This window comes from Notechis scutatus, chromosome 11 (genome assembly GCF_049901735.1).
Source record: "Notechis scutatus isolate UNSWTSFEM ecotype Mainland chromosome 11, rNotScu1.2, whole genome shotgun sequence".
NCBI classification, from domain to species: domain Eukaryota; kingdom Metazoa; phylum Chordata; class Lepidosauria; order Squamata; family Elapidae; genus Notechis; species Notechis scutatus.
The window spans coordinates 3,944,204-3,957,895 of NC_142019.1; the positions used below are offsets into that span (position 1 = coordinate 3,944,204).

The 13,692-nt window shown below is 37.7% G+C and overlaps 1 protein-coding gene across 1 annotated transcript in view; it reads right to left on the bottom strand.

Moving 5' to 3' along the window:
• CTXND1 (cortexin domain containing 1) overlaps positions 1-13,692 on the bottom strand; it is a 413,279-nt gene that overhangs the window by 147,695 nt on the left and 251,892 nt on the right. The gene's annotated exons all lie outside the window — the stretch shown is intronic.

The window sequence follows — 13,692 nt, forward strand, 5'->3', positions numbered from 1 at the left end:
TGTGACACGCTCTGATTTGTGTGTGTGTGTGTGTGTGTGGTGTGTGTGTGTGTATATATATGTGTGTATATATATATATATATACACACACACACACACACATACATACATACATACATACATACATACAGATCTATTCTTTTTTACTTTTTTACTTATATATTTGAAGTTCTGGCCAACATCTTTCCATCAAGTCAATAACTTTGGATTAGATTGTTTGAACAATAAAGTTTGTTATAACAATAAAAATAGCATTTAGGCTTATATACCTCCCCATAGTGCTTTGCAGCACCTTCTGGATGGTTTACAATGTAGACACATTATTTATATATTGCTACCAACAATCTGGATCTTCATTTTACTGACCTTAGAAGGATGGAAGGCTGAGTCAACTTTGAGCTGGTCAGAATTGAACTCCAGGCTGTGGGCAGAATTATCCTGTAATACTGCATTTTAATCACTGCACCACAGGGCTTGAGTTAGTAACTCTTACTAACTTGAGCTCTTTCAAGCTCTTTCAACCATCCCCCACCCCAAATTGGCACTAAATATAATGCATTCTGTATTGGAATTGCAAGGGAGCTAATGAAGATCAAGGACACTGAAAGAAATATATTGTGGATGTACTGCATAGAAATTATGTTATTATGATGTATACCACATACTGCAAAATCTACTTGTTGATATCATTGTTTGGTGTCATGTTTGCAAGGCACCTTATTCAAATGAGATGTGCTTGTGACTGCAAAGAAGGATTAGCAGAAAGATTGTGACTTCTATGGCAGGCATCATTAAATGGCCAGTAAATTGTGAGATTGGGCCAGTGATGATGTGGCTCACCCATTTTCTCGAGGAAAGTGTGCACGTGTGTGTTAATGCCTTCATTGTTTATCTTATAGTCATTCTAGGCCAGTTTGAATGTAAGGTTACATTCCTGTAATCTGGTGCTTTCTGGCAAAAATGTTTATGGCCTTTCTGACTCCATGTTAAATCCAGCTAAACTTGAATGTGTAGACATTTTTATACCATCTGTATAACTAGTATCATATGAAATCAGTTCTTTGTGTCTGTCTATCTCTCTGTTTGGGTTTGAGTTTGCTATAGAAATGGAAAGTCTGCAACAAAGGAAGCTGTTTGGACAGGGCGCATGATAGCATGGAATTTATAAAACAAATTTAAAGGACAGTTGATCTAGGCTGAGATCTAGTAAGCTCTCCTCTTTGGAACAGGAGATATACATGTCACATGGTATGTGGTCTTACAGAACAGATATGAATGACTGCATTAGTCCAGTTCATCCAATCTTCTCTTTTCTTTCTGTAAAGGAAGAACAATTACTGAGTCATTGTGGCTTTCTTTACACATTAATTTGCAGAATCCTTGATTGTCCAGAATTTAGCACCTTCCAAATGAGTTGAGGTACAGCCTCCTTCATCCTTGGCAGGTATGGTGGGACTTGTAGGTCTGTGTACCCAGGTTAAGAGAGAGGCCATTACATACAATCAGCAATTAATGTATTGGTGGAATGTCACAAATTCAAATTGCAGCTGAGTTTATAGATAGCACAATGTGTTTAAGCCATTGGTTTAAAAATGCATTATTCAATAGGCCACAGGTGGCTGAGTTCACACTTATTGCTGAGCCATAAGTCATGGTTTACAAACCAATGCTTGAGTTTACAAATTGCCTAGTTTGCTAAGCCTAGTTTGACATGTGCATTGAGTATTCTTAATGTTCAGTGCCTTGGCTATTCTCGGATGTGACACAGTCCAGCAGATTCACAGTTGTAGACCCAGTATAGCTGGACGACTGAAGGAACAGCTTTTACATTCAAAAATAGTCTTAACTACAAGCAAGAAAAAGTGGCTGGATCCACCAATCTTGTGAAACCCAAGTTAACAAAAATAATTCCTGCATTTGCATAACATGCTATATCCAAAACAAACTCCATTGTGACTTAAGGTGATGCCTGTTTCTCACAACATCCTGAATTACAGGTTACAATCAACTCCATTTTAGCCCATCCCAGCATATCCTGCAAATGTAACTAATATGAATATTAATGTCAAGACAAAGAATAAGTGAACAAGGGTAGAAGGAAACACTTCTGATGTCTGGCTCTCACAATAGATACAGGAAACTATTTTCAGCAGTAACCCAAGTTGAGTGTAATAAGTAGTTCCAGCCTTTGGGCTGGTTTCACGAAGCTCGAAGCCATAAAATGGTTTGTTTGTATTTAGCTTAACGTGATGTTATTTGTGTGATGTATCTGTTCCCCCCAAAAAAGACATCATGGGCTTTTTACGACAAACCATAATTTAAAATCTTACTTTCTTAAGATTATAAATTGTATCTTGTTTTAATCATGGCTTCAGTTTATACCTGAAGTAAAATTATTTCTGTGCTCTGCCCTTTTTTGTTTTACATATTGGCAAAAGGAATAGAGAGAATTGAGAATCCTGATTACTTCACTAGTTTATAAGATTCACTCTGCCTTGTTCTAACGTCTTCAAACCATAGTTTTTAAAAAGCCTAAATTAGTGTTATTAATATTAGTAAATTAGCTCAGTTTGTATAAAGCATTAAGCCTTAAGCAATGTTTTTTACAGTGTTTGAACAACATGGTTTAAAGTTATCGGCAAACCAAGCCAGTGTGGTATTTTGTTTGTTTGTTTTTCAACAAATCTGAGGTTAAAAATTCCGATTTTGTGTTATATGTGAATTCCACCATTATTTTGGTCATCAGTGCCTATATACTGTATAATTTGGTTTCTTTTCCTGGCTAGAAAGCAACATTTAGAATTACAAGCCAACCTTTTCAAAGTTCTGAATTCATTTTAGTCCAGCGTTAACAATACTGATTGATCTTTTTTGTCCCTTGCTGGTGTGGTGTATACATTTTTATATGCACTATGCTTCTCACATCACCCCTCTTTTAAACATTTGGCAGATGTGCAGTCTATATAATAGGTTATATAATATATAATAGATATTATATAGGCTATCTAACAGATATTTTGTTTAATCTTGGTGAGTTTGTTTGAGGGACAGCTAGAAAGAAGAAACTGACACCTTAGTTTTTCAAACGAAGGGAGGATAATAAATGACACTAAATGTGGATAGGTTTGGGATACCATTCAGATACTTTGCAATGACTATGGAGGACCAAATATATTACATTGATGATGATGTTATCCATTCAGTCATGTCTGACTCTGGGCGATTCTATGGAGCAGGTCTTTCCATATCTTCTGATTTTGCACTACTTCTCCGAGTTTTTCTGTGATCTGGCTGGTGTCGTCTTTGATGGTGATTTTACATTATCCATCTGCATCTCTTGCTTACCAATTCCATAGACACACAAGATATTGGCTATTAGGTGCAAACATCTTCTGGTCATCCTTAATACAATATTGATCTTAGTTGGGAAGAAAGCACTGTAATAATGCAGAATAGTTAAGGCAGCCTGTTGGGGCTATTGACAAATTAATATACTATAAATCAAGGGTGTCAAACTCAAAGCCAGCAGGATGGATGCAGCCTGCAATGTGGTTGGATCAAGCCCATGGGGCTGCCCCAGTCTACCCAGTGCGAAGAAACATCATGTCAACTCATAAAATATTTCTATGGTCTTTTTAGAGTTGCCAACAGAAAGGGAGGGGGGAGCAGTGCAGCAGCTTGCAAAACCGAAACTGCATTCCATAAATGTTTTCAAAGATAGTAACTAGGTGACTGAAGTTTCTGGCACTCCAAAATTCTAACTGGAGAGCATGATTGATGACTCTTGGCTATGGATGTGCCCCATTGGAGAATATGAATTATGATACACCCAGGGGGTGGAGGGGAAAACCAGAGTCAAGGGTGACAATGAATGATGTGTCTCAGAGTCGGCTACACTCAGGCAATGCCGAACCTTTTAACTCCCAATAAATCCTTTTTTGAAGTTTTGGAAGTTTTGAGACTCGTGGTTTAAATGGGGTTAAGTAACAGAATCCTGACACATCGAGCCAGTGTGGCTTCAGCCTGGTCTACCCAATGCAAAGAAACATGCCAGCAGTTTGGGGAGGGGCGTCATGCTGGCCACACCCACCCAGTCAGCCACACCCATGGCTGGCCAGCCCCAAGATCAACCACAGTCCTGACATGGCCCTCAATGAATTGAGTTTGACACCCCTGCTGTAAATCGTCACAGTAAATATTTTTTAATATGAATAGAGTTTACACAAAACCCATAATGATTATGTGGTTGATTGTTTTCTGCTCGGTACAATGGATTAGTTCCACCCATTATTATACAATCTGGCCCAGCCTAGATTTTGGATTGGATAAGTTTCTTCAAAATTCTCACTGCCATGATCCCATTCTTTTCCAGCTTCTGTCCTTCTGATCCTTCCTAGATGAAGGCAAGAGGGAAATATTTTTGACCTCCACCCACTAGCAATCTTATCTTCTCCTGAAATAAATGGTGAAATCATCTGAGTTGATTTCAGTGGGGAAAAAATGCTTGAAAATTTCCCATTGAGATCAACAATGTGTTCATTCTTGGCTCTGAATTGTACGTTGCTTTGCATCAGTTCCCCTCCACCCCACCCCAAGAAATAACTGCAGGTGTTTTGTTTATTTAAATGACTTTTCTTACCACTGGCATCAATCTCTGTTGGACTCTTTCATGTCTCTGTGTGGAATTGTGCTGTGGATAAAAATGTGTTTTGTACTTCTGAATGTTCTATGTAGCAAAAGCAGTTTTGTGTGTCGATATAATGAATAACTTGCCTTTTAAAAATTCATTAAAATAATAAAACGTCATAAACTACTTACCATGGAATGTAGAACTGTTGTCTGTAGGATGATATGATTCTTTGTATGGATTTAATGATTATACTTAAGATTTACTTTTAAAAAAATAATACAGGATTTCACTGTGTCTTTATTTTGCTTATGTTTATATATTGTTTCTCCAAACAAATTTGCAAAGTGGCTGATGGTGTAGAGCATTAAAAAGGTACAAAAAGTCAAAATCCTAAAATGGTTGTTAGGTCCAGTGACAAAGAGGGCCTGAGCAGGGGGTTGGACTAGAAGACCTCAAAGGTCTCTTCCAACTCTGTTATTCTCTTAGAGTTCATCTAGAGAACATTTTCAAAGACTGTTGGTACTGAAGATAAACAAACTTCTTTTAGAAACCATCACTTGGAAGCCTCTGTACCAAGGAGATACATGGGCATAATTTGAAAATGGAAATTTTGGGATGTCGATCTCTGGTAGATCTCAGTGGAGAGAAGTAATTGTTTTCTCTAAAGGGATGTGCAGCAAAATGAAACGTCATAGAAGTATTATTCTAACAGCTCCAGGCTTTCCAACTACACTTGCCTGAAATGATTATTTTATTTGAAAAGAAAAAAGTGAGGCTTTTCTAGCCTGGCATTCTTCAGTTGCATTGGGACTGAATTCCCAATGTTGGCTTGAAAATGGTGAGAGCTGCAATTCCACTCTAGATTTGTCTCTATGACTTTCTTTGTGACTTCTCAAGATGACCTCATCCTCTACAATCACAAACCTCTGTAGCTGGACAATCGTGTTCTCTTTCCCTTCATGATTCATTAAACATCTGAATTTGATCTAGTTTTGGAAATTTATTATGGAGTCTGGAACAAATTCATCGTAAATCTCTCTTGCCAGACTTGGGTAATTTCCACTATCTCCACTTCCTCTTTCAACCACAAAATTGTCAAAAGCAATCGAGGTGTTCTCCATTACAAGTCTCCCAATAGCCTTTATCATTAGTAAAGGCAATGGCTGATGCAGCTAGAATCCAATATTTGGAGAAATATAGGGATTTTTTTAATGATATCTTGTCAAAATGATACCCAGCCCCATTTCAATTTCATGTTCAAACAGGTAAGACTAAATATTTAAGGGTATTCAAGAGATAGTGATTGAAGAAAAAGCTAAAAAAAATTACAATACTTTCAATATACCTCTTGCCAGGAACAATTTTTGTGAAATCATCACAGCTGGCCATTTGCTATGTTCAACTATGTTTTGTTGTGACTGAAAATACCAATTTGATTTCCCACAAGGCATTGGAACATTACTAGTATAGTGGTAGGATTCAAAAAATTTTGCTGCCGGTTCTGTGGGCGTGGTGTGGCTTGGTGGGCATGGCAGGGGAAGGATACTGCAAAATCCCCATTCCCTCCCCACCTCACTGACCTGCTTTCCAGCTCTGTTCTCCTCTGCAGGGCAACCAAAGAAGACCCAGCCAATCAGCTGGGACTCAATGGGAGACAGAGAGGTGGGATTTGCCCGATCTCCAAACTACTCAAAATTTCTGCTACCGGTTCTCTGGAACTGGTCAGAATCTGCTGAATACCACCTCTGCTCCAGAATGTCAAAGGAGACTTTCAAATCTAGCTTTCCCCTACTGAGTCAGAACCCCTTATTTTTTATTGATAGACAGTGACATGGTCCTTCATACAGATGTGTTGGAAAACTGGTAGTTTCCCAGTTCTGACCCAGATATTTTTTTCATGGCACTCTTCCCCCAGTCACCAGATATTGCTTCATGAGAAAGTATTTGAACAGTAGCTGAGCAGCTGTGTAAATATATTTAAAAAATTTAAATACATTTTTTTAACATTGTTAAAGAAAAATCTTGATTTTTCTCTTCCTTTAATCTCCACTTACCCTGCCTTGCCAAAAGACCTACGGGGAAATGAAGATCCAAGCTGGAGAAGAAATAACAATAATAACACAAAAAGTCAACAAAATTTGAAACCTTTTCTCCTTTTTTTCCCACTTGGATCTAAATGTACCCTGACATCTGCCCATTTGGAGACAACCTCCAGCTTTTCTAATTGACCATGTTCTAAGGAAGCTTCCTTCCTTGGCCTCGAGGCTCAGTTAATTGTGTAATTCTGAAAATCCTTCCCTGAATTGGAGGGACAAACCATGCCTACAAAGTACTGGGATAGCTCCAGATGACTGCATGGTCACTTCCTCTGTTCCCAGCATTGATAGGTGACTATTGCTAGTAACATAAAAGCAAAATTAGCCTCCACCCACAAAAGCAAGGAAAGGCTGATGTCACACTGTTCTAACCTACAAATGTGAATTGTTTGTTTGGGGGTTTTCAGGTAGGTTCTATGGAATCTAGTCAATTGTCATTTAACTAATAAACCATCATTGAGCCAGCTGCAGCTTCAGATAATCTGTGAACCACAGCAAGAACAACATAGGAAAGTTCTTGGCTCAATCAGACCAAGGGCATATCTCCTCTCCAAAAGAGAAAGGTGGGAAGATAAGAAGAACATCTTACATATTCTGAACATTGTCCATCAGCTGGTTCTGAAAGACATATATTCTCTGATACTCATGGCAATTTATTTAATGTAGAATGGTATATCTCTGGGCAGCTAATAACAGTTACAAAATTATCACAACACAATAGTACAATAAATACAAACCAGTAACCAAGGTAAAAGCTACAGTAATCCCACAGACTCCATCATACATCCTAACTCTGATGCCCAGTGGTAGAAACAACTCTTCAAGGTCTTACAAAAGCCCACCAGGGTTGGTGCGAATCCCAGGAATGAGATTCCAAAAAGCAGGCATTATGACACAAAAGGTTATGTTTGTGGGTCCTATGAATGGAACACTATTAGATGGGAGTCTCTACTCCTACATCTGGTGGGGCAGCTAGTCATAAATGAGCAGAGATGTCCCTCAAATATCCATGGAGATTCTCAGTCATCTAGGTCATGGTTGTTTCAAAGATGTATTCCCCCACTCCCAAAAGGCAACTGAAGTTTCTTGGTGTTTTCTTAACTTTTTCTTCTCATCCAAGAAACTTCTTGGACAAGAAGTAAAATGTTTTCAAAGAACACCAAGAAAGTCCCATTGCCTTTTGAACAACAGCAATAACAAAAAAGAGCACCTTTGGGTCATGTCTGTCAAATAACCTGGCACCATCATTCATTCATTTATTCATTTGCATGGCCACTTGATTGAAACTATGTGACTCCATGTGGGTTACAGCAGTCAAAAAGGTCCCAAAACAGCAATCAAAGAGAAAGCACGATGCACATTGGGTGAGCGATGAAACATCTTAACATAACATCCATTGCCCCATTACAGCCTACCGCTCATCTAACCCAATGCTGGAGGAGGCAGCCATGTTTTAAATGCCTGTTCTGACATAACTGGGGTAGGTGCTCTACTGGGAGGCAGGTCCAGCATGGTCTATGACATTTCGCCATGGCCAACTTGCCATGGCCAATTTGCTGCAAGACAACTTCCCATGGCCATCTCGCCATAGAAAAGAGTTGCTCTAATATCAAAGAAATGGTGGAATAGAATCATTAAAGAAAGGATGCAAAAGGAGGGACAAAATGAAATGTGAATGGCAAAAATTAAAATAATTTTTATTTATTTTAAATAATTAAATAGAATCATTAAATTGTCCTGCAGCAAGTTGGCCATGATGAGTTGTCCCATTCCCGGTCCAGCAACAGAGAAAATTTGTTTTCTGTTCCCAACAGATGGCACAGTTTAATGGAGCAGGGTGCATTAAATAGTAGTAAGATAGAGGTGGAAGAAGAAGTGGAAGAATCCAAGATAAACACAGATGTTATCATCTGTACCTTTGATCAAATTATGTAAGAAAACAGAATGACATAAAACATTCCATATCTGAAGGCACCCTAAGAAAAAATGCATTTAGAGCTAGACATTTCATGTTATCAAAACCCCTATAAACCTGCATTCAGTTTCTGAACTTTAAGTGTCAATACAATGGATCAAAAAAAAAAAAATCCCTTGAAAGAAGTATGATTAGGATGCTAATTCTTTGAAGGGAGTCTTAATTTCCTTTTGCAGGCTTCTACTGGGTAATTCAAATCGTGGATATTGGTCAATTAAAAAAAGATTGGGAAAGTATGAACTGGCGGAAACAAATGTCTTCTTTTTTAAAAAAAAAGTTTATAAAAATACTGCATACGTATTTGAGTTGAAAGAGTACAATGCATCTGGGAATTTCTGGAACACGGATACTGTCTCATAGAAAAGTCACAGTAACACAATAATGAAAGCAATGTGGATATGATCACTTCCCAAATACTGAATAAGTAGAAATTGCAATTTATAGCTGGTTTTGGTCAGGAAATTTCTCAAGCTAAAGGTTCTTTTGTTTTGTGTTCTTGCTGAATCATAGCCCTCCTCTTTTCCTCCAATTGCTACACTTATTTTTATAATTTAATGTAGAAAAATTGGGCAGATGCCTTTGCGAAATAAGGATGTATATACAGTTTAATTTAAAACTTGCTGTGCTGTATCTGCTAATTCATATGAATAATTTCCACAGTTCTGAAATGATGTTTGCATTTTGCCCAATTTTACCTTTCGCCAGAAGAAACAGAAAAAAATATTTTCAATATTACTACATCAATATCTGTATTGAAATAATGCACGTATCAAGATTTATAATATTACAAAAAAAAGTTAAACCGATGGTATGCTCCCTGTACAGAAAAAAAGAGAAAGAGACAGAAGAAATCTGTTGCATTTTAAAACAGCTAAATCGATTATACCATATTTTATGACACATACGGATTTTACTGTAAATGTTGTATTCCCCACAATTTTGTTTTCAGAAATTAAAATTCCAGAATTGCCTTTGTGGAAATGAGGATGTGCTTACCATTTAATAGAAACATTGCTATATCTGCAAATTTATGAAAATAATTTTCCAGGTCTGAAACAATACAGTATTTACATTTTGCTTAATTTTGTCTTTTCCCAGAAGAAATCCGTTTCATTTTAAAACAAGCTAAATTGATTTTACCATTTTTATGATGCACACAGATGTTACTGTAATTGTGTTCCCCACAATTTTGTTTCCAGGATGATGTACTGTAAAATAATGGCTGAAGAATATTTGCAACATTTTCCGTCAAAGAAATTAAAAGGGTTCACACAATATAGTAAGCACTTTGAATCATCCATTATAGGCGTAATATTTTAGGCACATTCAACCAACAGAATAAAAGTGAATTTATCCCGTGAGTAGCTTCACACACTATCCAAGCCTGCATTGCTTTGACCACGATTACCAAATAAGCCACCATTTCCTAGTTTCACACCAAAAAATAGTAATTTATTAAATCTATATGCTGCCTGACTCTGCAAAATATTACTTAGAGTGTTATATGAATCAGGCTAGTATCTAAAGTTTCTATTAAAATCATAGTAACAATTAAAAAAACAACGGCTACCTATTATTTGGTCAATCTGCTTAAAGAGATTTCTCAGTTCTTATTTCATAATAATTGTATTGCCATTGTTGTTGATATTTTTTCCAACAATACAGAGTGAATTGTTCTTCTCTTATTCAAGTTTCCTAATCTAGTCTACAGTCTTGATATTTTCTGATTGTCTCCCATATAAGTATTGGGACAAATATTGTATGGGAAGCCACTTGTATATAAACAGAGAGCAAACCTCAGTTCTTCCCATCACTGATGACATTACATAGTTGGGTAAAGAAATGTCTGCAAGAAAACAGCCAAGATCAGAGAGCACCAAAGAACCTTACAATAACCAGGTCTAATCCTCATTATATTTTCAAGGTCAATCATGGTTTGCATGAGTTACCACCTGCTTTGACTCTCCATCTTTCTCTCTCTCCCTCCCTCCCTCCCCCCCTCCCCCCCTCTCTCTCCCTACCCACCCCCTCGTTCAGAATAGCCTAGTTTTCAGTCTAGCCTATAGCCTTGAGATGTGTATGTTGACCAGGGAACTTGTTCTCAAATTTCTAGAAAGAGAAAAAGGACGTTCTAGTGTTGATATTTCCAACAAAGCAGTGGTTATTCATTCAAGAAGAGTTAATATATGAATAAAAGCTTTTGAGCTGATGATGGCACAGAATAATCATGAGCAACTGTAGGATAAGTTTAATAAAGGAGGAAATGGCAGGAAACGCACCCTGAGGCTTATGGAATCCCTCAAAGGAAATTGTTCCATTGGGGAAAGGATGGGTGGGGTTTTAAAAAAACAAGCCCTTTTCTGTATTTGCTCCCTTGACCTCTTTTCCTTAAATGCTGATGTTAGCAGCAAGACAGATGATAATCCTAATGTAAAATTGGCAATCTAAAACTGCACATTACTGATATTTCTTTGCATTCATGTTTTTCTTGGCATGAATCAAAGGAACTTCTCCATGGATTGTCTCTACTGTACAAGCCCTACCCTACGGAGAAAATTCTTGTTGGGATGTGGGAGACCAATAGAACTTTATGTTTTTTTAAAAATAAAAACTTGCAGAATCAGGCTGAATAATTTCCTTATATTGTGATATCAGCCAAAGCTCTTCATAGCACAGTTGGTTTAGCTGATTTGCTTGCCTAATTTTGGTGCGTCAATTCTTTTTTTATGGAAGGTGGTTTTGGCTCCTGCAATTCATCCAATTTCCAGGGGGAAGGGGGAAAAAGACAGAGTAACATCCTTCCTTACTATATAAGAAAATCGCAGTATTTCCATTTCAAGGTCTCCAGTGAAAGAACAGAACAAGGAAAGCCATCAGCTACTCATGGGGTGGAAGTGTGTTAAGAATTACGACTCTATCTATAAAAGAAGCCCTGGGATTTTATTAGTAATGTCCTTACAATGGCATTGTGTTCTTGAAATAACAGTAACCTTAATTTGAGTAAATGGATTGAGACTTGCAGGATATAAAAATCAAACCAATGTGATCTACCCTACTCCATCCCAGTCCAACTATCTTGGAAGCAAATTTGAGCAACAATACTGAACATGCAGATTAGGCAGTGGTGGGATTAAAAAAAATTATTACCAGTTCCGGTGTAGCTTGGTGGGCATGGGGTCAGAACCTGCTGAATACCACTACCTCTGAGATTAGGGAATAAAATGTATTGAATCTTGCGAAGCGATTCTAGGATAACCCTGAATAAAGACATCCCAGTTAATAACAATAGCTACAGATTTTATATTTATATCTGTAGCTATTGTTATTAACTGGGAAATCTTTATTCAGGTTATCCAGGAACCATTTCCCAGGATTCAATACATACCATACATACATACATACATACATACATACATATGTACTGTACGTACATACCAGAGGTGGTATTCAGAAGGTTCTGACCAGTTCTGGAGAACCAGTAGTGGAAATTTTGACTAGCTCAGAGAACCAGCAAATGCCACCTCTGACTGGAGATTTTACAGTATCCTTCCCCTGCCACACCCACCAAGCCACGCCCACAGAACCAGTAGTAAAAAAATTTGAATCCCACCACTGGTACATACGTATGTGTAAGGCATCCAGAAAGTATCCATGATATCAATCACTCCGAGACATTTACTCTCCAATTGATTTATTTAGAAACGGATCTGGCATGTCAAAAGCAATTTCCCAAAGTGAAATTATTTTCACGCATTACACAGAATCCACCTTCTCTCCTCCCTTCTCTCCTCCCACTTCTACACTTCATAAATCATGAGAACCAATTAACTGCACTTGGAATTTCTTAATACGACATACAGAATAACCTTGAACTTTTCAACTTCTCCACCCCCCCTCCATGAAATGTGGCAGCTGAATTTTAAAGCTGACAGGCATCCCTCCTTGAAAACTCCTCCTCCTAAAAGAAAAGGAAAAAACCAGATACAGAGGTTAACACATTGTCCTTAACTCCCTCTCCCCCCTCCACGAGGATCCTTCGGCTTGTGGGGAAAATCCTCATGGAATTGGTTAACCAATTGATCAGCATGAACATCCTAGCTCTTTACCCAACTAGCATCTGAGAGAGGGTATCCTTTCCATAAGACTAAATATTGCAGTCGGCCACGGTGTAATCTAGAATCGAGAATTTTTTGGATTTCATAATGTGTTTCCCCCTGTACCATTAATGGTTTAGGAGGAGCGATTGGCAGTGGTCTTATCATTGATGTAGTAGCTGGTTTTAGTAAACTACAATGGAATACTGGATGAATTTTCCCCAATATTTGAGGAAGACTTAATTGGACAGTGACCGGATTGATTATCTTTGAAATTGGGAACGGACCCAAGAATTTTGGACCCAGCTTCTTACTGGGCAGTTTCAACCTAAGATACTTGGTCAACAAATATACTTTGTCCTCTACTTTAAAAAGGCGGTTGAAGGGATCTATGTTTATCCGCCTGTTTTTTATAATTTTTTGCAGCTTCGGTTAAAGCTTTTTTTGTATCTTCCCATCCTTTCTTTAATGAGTTCATTCATTCTCTCCAATTGATTTATTTAGAAACAGTTCTGACATGTCAAAGGCAATTTCCCAAAGTTAAATTATTTTCCCGCGTTACACAGAATCCACCTTCTCTCCTCCCTTTCCTCCTCACACTTTTACACTTCATAAATCACGAGAACCAATTAACTGCACTTGGAATTTGGTAATATGACATACAGCATAACCTAGAACTTTTCAACTCCTCCACCCCCCCTTCCATGAAATGTGACAGCTGAATTTTAAAGCTGACACGTATGTATATACTCCCACCTATACCCATATATACAGTATATGTGTTTGTGGCATTAGTGGTATTACAAAAGTCCAGACCTCAGTCTTCTTCAATGGATTCTGCCCCAAGGGAGATAAATGTCTTATGGTTATATATAATAAATTGTTTATAATTTATAA